This window comes from Mesoplodon densirostris, chromosome 11 (assembly GCF_025265405.1).
Source record: "Mesoplodon densirostris isolate mMesDen1 chromosome 11, mMesDen1 primary haplotype, whole genome shotgun sequence".
Lineage (NCBI taxonomy): Eukaryota > Metazoa > Chordata > Mammalia > Artiodactyla > Ziphiidae > Mesoplodon > Mesoplodon densirostris.
Genome location: NC_082671.1, coordinates 47,498,440 through 47,509,948, shown reverse-complemented (window position 1 = coordinate 47,509,948; position 11,509 = coordinate 47,498,440).

The following is an 11,509-nucleotide window of genomic DNA, read 5'->3' as shown; positions in this document are numbered from 1 at the left end:
CCTCTATCTCCTTTCCTCCTGCTGAAGGGCCTGGAGCTGTAGACAATTTGGGGAACAGACATCTCCAAGCCCTTTGCCGCAACAAAGCAGTTCTGATAGCGAGTGGAATATGCTGCCCTTGCAGACTCGAGTGGTCTAATCGGGCATTTATCTGTGCTCATAATTAGGAGCCTGGAGAGTGATCCCCTTCAGAGATCTTCTAGCTTTATTTTTCCAGGGCTGCCTCTTTCTTGCTTATCTATCAATAAAGAGTAGGGGAAATGCCCGGTTTTGTCCAGAGAGGGCTCATCGGAAAACCCCAGGCTTCCTCCCCAAAGAACTCATCTCCCTATTACCCGGTCTTGTTGAGGAACTGGGGTGTAGGTCTGGCCCTGCGCTGGGGGCTGGGCAGTTGAGAGTCAATTGATGGTGAGGATGGTGATGGCCATGGTGGTGGTGGTTATAACATAGAAGGAAAAGGAAAAGGCAGAGGGGAATTTCCCCGTAACAGTGTTGTGAGCATGGCCAAACACAGCTACCCTCCCAGGTGATTTAATTGCAGGGAATTGCCTTTGCTACACGGTAGGACCTCTGACAGTCCCAATCTTCACCGTGCTGGCTACTCTCTAATTAGTCATCACACTCCACACCCCAGTCTTTGAGTTCACTGGACTAAAGAGTGTTCCAAGGCTTGAAGAGATTGGTTCATTCAATAAGTAGAAAATTGAGTGCTACTATGTGAATTGCTCGTGCTAGACATCGAACAAGAAACATCTAAGACCCTCTCCTTCTTTCCAAGAGATTGAAATTGAACAGGAGACAAAATACACGCACGTGAAAGTTGCTTTGCTGTTGTTATTGCCATAGTTTAATTCCATATGTTTAAATGAGTGACTCAGACAAGCCATTATTGAAATTCTGCTTTTTTAAAAAAAAAATCAGAATAAAATACATTGGGCTTTCTGGGGTGGGGGTTGGGAATGGGAAGGTGGGCCAGACTGGGCAGATGCACAGTGCATCCCAGAGGCAGTGAGTAGCCCAGGAGGGCTGCAGGGGAAGGTATGACTTGGGAAGCAGAGGTTGATGGGATAAAGATGACAGAGCAGGCCAAGACACTTCCCTTCTCCCTGAAGACAGTGTGGAATCATGTAAGGGTCCTCAGGGGAAGACACTTCACAGAGTCTGTGCTTCCGATTGACCAACAGGCTCTGGGTTGCAGAAGGAGACCTGTGGGGGAGACTGGTAGCCCAGGGAGCCTTGATGGAGCTGAGCCCATGTACACCATAATCTCCCACCATCTTGGTTAAAGCTATTCCTGGAGGATAAGAGTCCTGCTCTGCAGAGCACACCACATTGGAGGGGAAAAGAAAGCAGTGCCACGAATAATCCCAAATGGACCTTATCGAAGTCATGGCTGCTTGGTTTGAGAATGGATACCAAAGGTCTTTTTTCTCTAGTCCATTGGCCTTTTGACTATTCCTGGACACAGTCAAGGAAGTCAGCATTCTGTAGAAGGTAATTAACAAAAGAAAAAGAAGCTTGAAGCTTGAAGGATTCTTGAAGGAAGCCTGAAGGGTAATAAGACTTGGGGGCAAACCACAGCACCTTAGAATGGAAAGGACACGAAACTGAGTTCTCTGCTTTCCCTTTGAAAATGAGCTCAGTGCAGAAACCGAATTCTCTCAGCCTGTCTGAACCAGTTTGAAAGGAGCCTGTTTTTCCATTCTCGTCCGAAGTTAGCTAGCTCAAGCAAGAGAGGTCTTCTGCTTTTCTCCCTCTATCCCCACGCCCCCTCCCAACACCCTTCACCTTCCTGACATGAAATTCCCTGCGTCCTAGGGTATCAAGTCCAACAGCAGATGGGACTGAAAGCTTGGGTCGAGCTCACAGTTGCAATCTGGGCCCTAGACACAGGGCTGGGAACACGGTGGATGGGAGAGGATGTTCAGATACTGAAGCAAAAAGTTCTGTGATTGCAAAAAGGGAAAGGGGCAACTCTGGGCACAAAAGACGAGGGCAAGCACCCCAAGCAAGATGACTGAAGCAGCTAAAGACCATTCTGTAGGGTGGCCAACTATCCCAGATTGCCTGGGACTGAGGGGTTTTCCAAGTAAGACATGGGATTTTCCATGCCACAACCTGGACAGTTCTGGAAAATCTGGACAGTTGATCATTTTATCATCACCCACCATATCACAGAGTAGAGAGTACCAAATTCTCTAGTAGTTTATGGGGGTCACTGAAGTTATAACTGTCCAAGTCTGTGAAACTTACATACTCAGGCAGTTCACTGGCCTCTCTCCGTCCCTACTGGCCCTTCGTCCCCTGCACCCAGCATACACTTGTTAACATGAACTCCCTAGATTATTAAGAAAACAGGTATCTGGCTGGCATCAATTTAAATTCAATTCCACTCTCATTTATTCAAGTCCTGTTATAAGGCACTGTATTGAGTGAAAACCCAGACAGGAAGTCAGCGTGGTCAAAATTCCCACTTCTTGGTGACCATTAGGGTAGAAGACATTGTGCAGTAAGCTTCTGTTTATTAAAGCTTAGCAGAGGATGTTCAGTGACCTGAAACCTGGTGGCAGCTTCCTTATCACAGCTGGTCTCATAGAACTTTCTACCATCTCTCCACAAACCCTATCTCTGAGTCTCAGACCTTCCCTACATCCTCTCCTCAGCACCAGCATCTCCTTCCTCCCCTCTGCTGCAGTCCAGCTCAGGAGACAAATGTCAGAGCAGTTTAGCCAAGTGGCTGCAGGGACCTTAAGGCGCCTTTGTGCCAGTTCTTCTTCTGTGCAGATGCAGCCCTTCACCGGAGTGCACAGCTGGATTTCAGCCCCTGCTCACCCCCTCGCCGGGCCCTAGTGCTGGACACAACCCGCTCGGCCCTCAGGACAGCCCTGGTGCCTGCCTGAATCTCAAGGATAGGCTGGTGTTATACAGTTGAGTGGGAGCCTCTGGCCAGAATCCTCCCTGCTCCCAGGGAGAGGGTCATCAGGGTCTCCTGGTTTCCCCCACCCCCATCCCCGTGCTGTCGCCTACTTCTCCAGGCCTGTGCTCTGACTTCCAGTCCCCTGGGTCTTCTCCTCTCTGAGCTCCTGAAAGAAAGTGATGGACCCCCGCCACCTGCCTCTGCCCACTCTGGGCTCCGTCCACTAGGAACTCTGCCCAGCGCCGCTGCCCTCTGGCTTAGGGATTTGCAGACTAGTTTTCAAAGTATGCAGCCTGAGTATCCTTAGCCTTCAACACCTCGTGGATATGCCTCACTAAACTCCTCATTCTTGATTCTTTCTCTCTCCTCCTACTCTGGCTCCTAAGGCTTTTATGGCTGGATAGACCCCCTGCCCTGCAGTGGAGATCAAGCAGGCTTTAGTTCTCTTTCTCTCCTCTTTTTAGAAAGAAAAGCACTCTGGACTCTTTACAACTCCACCCCACTCCCTGACTAGTCATCATCAAAGCTTTCCTCAGCTCAAATGCACAGAGGTATGTGGAGACAAGAGCCGTCTTGCTCTGGGAAGGACACATTGGTTTTCATTTGCTCTTTTCAAAATACCACCAACCCCCATGCCTCTATTATTCTATCCATCTCCTCACCTCAGACCACCCCCCTAACTCCAGCCACTTCTGGAAGAAGTTTGCATCGTATTTTCTGACCCCCAAACCCCTTTGTTGCATGACTCTTCTTTTGAAAGAGAACAGGGAGGCCAGGGAAAATGTCTTAATCTTTTGATGGTGGCTATGAAGTCGGATGCTTTATCTGTCTCTTCCTTTGCCCATTTCCAAAGCGAACAAGCGGGCTTTGTGAGGCAGGCTGTAATTAAGCCAGTCGTCCTAATGACAAGCCCTCAAACAGGACAGAACAGCCCACGTACCACATCCAGTAGGGAGAACTGGAGGTGTGGGCTGGGGGCACCTGCCTCAGGTGTGAGGGGAATAGCCATCCCCCCTTCCCTGTGTCCGTGTTATAACTGAGCCTGTGTGGTCCTAGGGACAGGAGTTAGGAGAGGGACAGCAGCAGGGCAGTAGCACCAAGGGACCTGGATGACCACAGGCAAAGTAGGAACCGGGAGGAAAAAAATCTAAAAGTAGGATGTCCAGAAAGAAGTATAAGAAATAAGAAGTGGGTGTTTTAGGAAAAGGGAGCTTTTCTAGCTCCCTGGGCAGTGGGGAGGAAGGGGTTGGTCCTAAGAGGAGGAGCCAAAGCATAGAAAGGGAGGAGGATGAGCCCGGAGGCTGGAAACAGGGGCTTGGCCTGCGCCTCCAGTGGATACATGACAGTGTATGACAAGATACATTTCCATCCAGCCCCAGCCTGGGTGGAAGGGATGAATTACCTGCTGGCTACAGGGAACCTCTTCACTGCTGGGCAGAGGGACCTAAGCTCCGCCCTCCAGGATGCAAGCCTGCCACGGACTTAGGGGCTCAGGCAGGTGGGGCTGAGGTGACACAACGCTGGCACCTGAGGCTGGGGTCAGCCTGTGAGCTCCTCCATCTGGAGCTGAGACCACAGCTGAGCCCCTTCAGAGAGCTCTATCCACTCCCCTTTATAGAGAAGGAGGCCTCGAGATAAAGCCCCCATCTCCCCAGTGTCATGGGCCACTCCCATTGAAGCAAGTGGGACGTTATGTCTGGGCTACAGGGTGTGACACGCAGTTGTGGGTTCAGGAAGCTGGCTGTGACAAGAGCCTGCAAATCAGAGAGTGAAGGAGAGCGACAGCTGCCAGGTTGCAAGTGGTCTTCAATGTGAGCCAGGGAACACAGAGGGCCGGGGCACACTGGCTCCCAGTTAAGGGAAAGGGAAAAGAGGGGCAGCGTGGAGCAAGGGTGGGGATGCATGTCATAACAGAGAGCCAAGGGAAGGGCTGAGAGGGACCAGGAACCATGGGACAGAACCTGGAAATGGATGTGAGCCAGGAGGGCAGAGGAGAACAAGGAAAAAGCTGCCGGCCTGGGATTGGAATCCAGCTGGAAGTGATCCTGACGGTCATGCCTTGGGTATAGACAAGGAGTGATCATTGGTTGAGGGCCTGCTGAGTACATTTTAATTCATTTCATCCTCATACCAATCCTGCAAAATCAATACTCCTATTATTTTTCCCATTTTACACATGAGGAAAGAGAGGAGCCGGGAGACCGAGTTGACCAAGTCGCAATGATAAGTGGCAAAAGAAACAAACTCTCGACTGGCTGACTGCAAAGTGTGTGTCCTCACAGACATACTCCAGCCTGGAGCCACCGAGCTATGGTTCTTTCAGGTGCACTGAGTGGGGAGCAGCTTTAATCTAGAACTTGGTGCTGCATCTGGAGTTCCAGCCAGAAGGATCAGGACTCCCTTAGAGCCCTCCTGGGGATGGATGGATTGGAAGTTAAGAAGGAGGGATTCAGGTGATGAGCCTCGAAAAGGGACCGAATATACAAGGGGGTGTAGTGTGGAAGTGCACCAAGCAGGGAGGGAGGGCCAGAGTGGTGGAAATTGGTCTGCAGGAGAGGAGAGACCCTCAGCGTCTCTCTGGTCTGTGCAGCACTTGCCAAATGTGAGTCTAAGGTCTGAGGGATGGTGCCATAAGCAGAGGGTTAGTCCTACAAGTGGCGGTCGTCCTGAGATGGCAGGAGTGGTGGAGGCCCTGGGAGGGAAATAGAGGCAGCTGGCAAAGGGCAGCTCAGACCTCAGAGCAGCTGCCAGATGAGAGCTAAAACGTCTTAAGGCACTCCCGGTCTCCAACAAGTCATGTCCCCTTCACCTCCTACAGGAAGCCTTCCCAGGCTGTCTGTGTCCAGCTCTGATCCTTCCTTCCTCTGTAGCCCCTTGGCTGTGTCTCACCAGTGCCTCCATGCCCGGATCATCTACTGCACTGGGGCGGAGGCGGGGTGTGGTATTGAGATCTCAGAGGGTCCCCCTTGCAGCCAGGACAGGAGCTTACCTACAGTGCGGGTGAGGCTAGAGGACAGTATTGCTGAGGGACGGGGGCTCTCACTCCCAGGACTTCCTGACCAGCACCAAAATTTTCAGGTGCCTGTCAAGGAAGAGCCGTCTGAAGGTCCTGAAAGAGGTTCGGGCTGCAGCAATGCCAGCACTACCACAGTTCCTAACCCCCAATCCTGTGAGAGGAGAGATGGGAAAGGAGACGGAGGGGAGACAGAAGCCAGGGCCTGGGCAACAAGGAGGCTGGGCCAGCCTGGGTACGCCAGGGAGCAAAACGGCATCTCCTCCAGCTGGCAGCTCCACGGTGAGCACAGAGCCTGTCCAAGATCATCCCACATCCTCTCCGTTTTAGGGAAGAGTCTTTCCTCCAGAGGCACAGGGCTGGAAGGTGCAGTACCCGAGGCTGATGGCAGAGGGCAGTGTATGCACAAAATACTGGCACCGGGGCTTCCCTGGTGGCGCAGTGGTTGAGAGTCCGCCTGCCGATGCAGGGGACATGGGTTCGTGCCTCGGTCCGGGAAGATCCCACATGCCGCAGAGCGGCTGGGCCCGTGAGCCATGGCCGCTGAGCCTGCGTGTCCGGAGCCTGTGCTCCGCAACAGGAGAGGCCACAGCAGTGAGAGGCCCACGTACCGCAAAAAAAAAAAAAAAAAAAAAAAATACTGGCACCGAGGAGTTACTCTTCCCGCTTGCAAATTAGCAGTTGGTGACTGAATGGGACCGTGTGTCAGTGAAGAGACCCAGTGTTCGCCCTGGCCCTGCATTTAACCCACCTGAGCCAGGTCTCTGGGCACAGTCCTGCTGGGGACTGACTGCTCATGAACCAGTGCACAGCTGGCAAACACAAAAGGCCCAAAGAACATGCATGAATAGTAATTATTATAATAACAGCTAACATCTATTGGCTGCAAACTATATTCCAGGCACTGTATTACTTCCATTATCCCTTTTCATGTTCTCAACTCTTCTCTACAGTGGGAACTTTGACAGGTAAGGAGGTATCATGCCTGGAAGCATGGACTCTGGGATTGGACTGAGGGTCAGCTCCCAGCTCTGCCATTTACTAACTGTGTGACGTTGGGTGGGTTATTTTACCCTTCTGAGTCTCAACATCTTCACAAGTGAGATCTGCATTATTAGAATTGCACCTTATAACAACTATACCTATCAGGTTGTTGGGAGAATTCATCGTTGCCAGACATAAAGTGCTGAGAGAAGTACCTGGCACATAGAAAGCACTCAGTAAAGGCCAGCTTGTATCGACCCTATTTTGTAAAGGCAGGATCTTGCACCCAGTCACAACTAGCCATTAGAAGAGCCAGGATTTGAAGCCAGGCATATGACGCTCAGCCAGGACACTAGACCTACGACAGCATGTGCCTGACAGAGTCCTGGCTTATGCCTGCTGTCTGCAGATCCAGCTTAGCATGTGTCCAGAATAAAGGTGTCTCTGTTTGGTTGATAAATTCTATAAGCTGCATAAGCATGGATGCATGTAAAGCACAAATTGATTAACACAAATGTGTTTCATCACTTGCATGCCAAATCCTCAGGACACATGTGTGTTCCATGAGCTCTTTCTCCCCAGTGAGGGTCGGTAAGACTGACCCATGCATATCTGTGGCAAATGTTACATTGAGTGCCAACCATGAGCCGGACTGAGGGCCCCAGAACACAACACGGGGCTGTGAGGGGGGAGGGGAGGGGACAGACATGTGCGCAGCTAACGTGACACCAGGAAAATAAAGCAACAACTGTAATACAGGTTCGGGAACAGTGCTGTGGATGTGCAGGGCTCCGGTCCCCAACCTGCTGCTCACCAGCACTGTGAACGTGGGCAGAGCACTTAGACATCCAGGCCTCCATTTGCTGGCCTATATAGTGGGGGTACCAGGGCAGTTGTTGCCACCAGCTCTAATGTTCCTTCTCATTTAATGCTTGATGACTTGATGGAGTCCACCTGGAGGGACCAGAAAACGCATGTCCATGGGAGGTGGCATTTCAGCCGAGCCACGAAGGATGAGGGGGCTTTCAGGAAATGGGTCATGGGCATCGAGATTGGAAGTCATATTTGCCATGGTCCTGGAGTGTGAAGAGTCCTGGCCTCTGGGAAGAAAGACTGGAGTGGAGGCTGGGTAATGACAGGGAGGAGAAGGGGTCACGGGCACCCTGAAAGTCACCCTCGAATGACACTCATCCTTGGAAGGTGGCCTCGTCCTGGAGGACTCTGTCCTTCCGCACCTTGCTCAAGGCGACTGTGCTAACTGCTTCTGAGAGAACACTAACAGAAACAAACATGTTCTTCAAAGAGCACCCTTCTTATTCCACTTAATTTTTCTTCACAGCAGTCATCACTGCCTGACAGCGTATCCTGCGTTTGTTAGTTGCTGATTTTTATTCTCCCCACCAGACTGTGAGCTCTGTGAGGACAGGCTCTGTGCACCCGTTTGCTGACTCCACAATTCCCAGTGCCTGACAATGCCGGGCTTACCGAAGCTCTGTCTAGTGAGCCACTGTTTTGCAGACACTGTAGATACAGATGCATCCATAAGCAGGTGGGCATGCTGGCCTCAAATGTGAGGGTGGAAAAGAATCGGCTGGAAGAAGAGGAAAGCAGGGCTGGAGTGGGGGAGTAGGACTGGGGGTGGGTTGGCAGGTGTGAGGAGGAAAGGAGTGACTCTCCGGCAACAAGAGGCAGTTGCGGGGGACGCTGTGAGAGCTTCTGAGAAGTGCAGCAGGAAGCCACGCTGAAGCTCGAACGCCTGGCAGTCTGGGGGTGATTTGGTTCCTTGATCACAGAGGCCTGAGCCTCTTTATAATGGTGGGGGGTGGTGACTGTGCCCATCTTGCAGGGCCATTGTGTGCAATAGGTGCCCCAGTGCATGGGAAGCCCCAAGCCTGCCCAGAGGCGCATCAGTAACAAATCTCTGCTGTTTATAAGGAGCACCTCTCTCCCAAAGCCTACCTGGCCAGAACCAGATGGCAAAGATCCATGTCAGGGCAGGGACCCAGAAGGAAGAAAGAGCTGGACCAAGCAAAACTGTTCAGGGCAACTCAGATATTGACATCCCAGGCAACATATTCAACACTCAGAATCAAATGATATCAGTCGTTTATTGTGGGGGAAGCAGAGACCTGGACACAATCCCAATCAGAGGACAATGAGAGCCCCTGGCTGTGAAGGCCCAGAAAGGCACGGGGGCAGATGGGCTTTCCCCTGGTCTTAGGGAAGCATCCTGGGTATGTGTGTTATCTCTGCATTTGGGGCAGTGACCCAGTGAATTGTGACCAAGGAGAAGCTCACCGAGAGAGCCCATGGCTGGACTTCCTGCATCAGAGCATTGCCCTGCTGAGGACAACAGGGAGGGGGGATGAGACTGGGATTGTGGTTCCGGAGGAAGCATTTCCTGACTTGGGAAGGGAACCTGTGGGAGGAGACGAGGACACAGGGAGGACATGGATGAGGTCTGCAGCTTTCTGCTCACAGAGCCAGCGTTCACCTGCCCTTCATCTCGAGGCCTTTTTGATTGCACATCTGTTGCCTGAGGTTTCTGGCACGGGGATCCTTGAACTCACTGCCACAGCTGCCTTTGGGTTTTGGGGTTTTTTTTGTTTTTTAAAGGATTGAACAAATGTTTAATCAAAGAAAATATATGGGTGACAAATAAGCACATAAAAAGATGTTCATCATCATTAGACATCAGCGAAATGGAAACTAAAGCCACAAGATACCATTATACAACCTGTTAGGATGGTAAAATAAAAATCTTTTTTTTTTTTTTTTTTTTTTTTTTTTTGCGGTACACGGGCCTCTCACTGTTGTGGCCTCTCCCGTTGCGGAGCACAGGCTCCGGATGCTCAGGCTCAGTGGCCATGGCTCACGGGCCTAGCCGCTCCGCAGCATGTGGGATCTTCCTGGACCGGGGCACGAACCCATGTCCCCTGCATCGGCAGGAGGACTCTCAACCACTGTGCCACCAGGGAAGCCCATTAAATGGGTTAACTTATGTATAAAAAAAAAAGAAAAAAGAAAAAAGAAAAACTAGAGAAAGAAGAACAGAGAAAACCCAAAGTCAGTAGAAGGAAAGAAATCATAAAGATCAGAGCAGAAATAAATGAAATAGAAACAAAGAAAATAATAGCAAAGATTAATAAAACTAAAAGCTGGTGGGCTTCCCTGGTGGTGCAGTGGTTGAGAGTCCGCCTGCCGATGCAGGGGATACGGGTTCGTGTCCCAGTCCGGGAAGATCCCACATGCCACGGAGCGGCTGGGCCCCTGAGCCATGGCCGCTGAGCCTGCGCGTCCGGAGCCTGTGCTCCGTAACGGGAGAGGCCACAACATTGAGAGGCCCGTGTAATGCAAAAAAAAAAAAAAAACTAAAAGCTGGTTCTTTGAGAAGATAAACAAAATTAATAAACCTTTAGGCAGGCTCATCAAGAAAAAAAGGGAGAGGACGCAAATCAATAAAACTAGAAATGAAAAAGGAGAAATCACAACTGACACTGCAGAAATACAAAGGATTATAAGAGACTACGACAAACAACTATATGCCAATAAAATGGACAACCACGAAGAAATGGACAAATTCTTGGAAAGGTACAATTTTCCGAGACTGAACCAGGAAGAATTAGAAAATATAAACAGACCTATCACAAGTAATGAAATTAAAATCATAATAAAAAATCTTACAACAAACGAAAGTTCAGTACCAGATGGCTTCACAGGTAAATTCTATCAAACATTTAGAGAAGACATAATACCGATCCTTCTCAAACTCTTCCAAAAAATTGAAGAGGGAGAAACACTCCCAAATTCATTCTACAAAGCCACCATCACCCTGATACCAAAAGCAGCAAAAGATATCACAAAAAAAGAAAATTATAGACCAATACCATTGATGAATATAGATGCAAAAATCCTCAACAAAATACTAGCAAACAGAATCCAACAGCACACTGAAAGGATCATACACCATGATCAAGTGGGGTTTATCCCAGGGATGCAAGGATTCTTCAGTATACAAAAGCAATCAATGTGATACACCATATTAACAAATTAAGGAATAAAAACCATATGATCATCTCAATAGATGCGGAAAAAGCTTTTGACAAAATTCAATACTCATTTATGATAAAAAACTCTCCAGAAAATGGGCATAGAGGGAACCTACCTCAACATAATAAAGGCCATGTATGGCAAACCCACAGCAAGCATCATTCTCAATGGTGAAAAACTGAAAGCATTTCCACTAAGATCAGGAACAAGACAAGGATGTCTACTCTCACCACTCTTATTCAACATAGTTTTGGAAATCCTAGCCACCGAAATCAGAAAAGAAAAGGAAGTAAAAGGAATCCAAATCGGAAAAGAAGAAGTAAAGCTGCCACTGTTTGCAGATGACATGATACTATACATAGAGAATCCTAAAGATGCTACCAGAAAACTACTAGAGCTAATCAATGAATTTGGTAAAGTAGCAGGATACAAAATTAATGCACAGAAATCTATTGCATTCCTATACACTAATGATGAAAAATCTGAAAGTGAAATCAAGAAAACACTCCCATTTACCATTGCAACAAAAAGAATAAAATATCTAG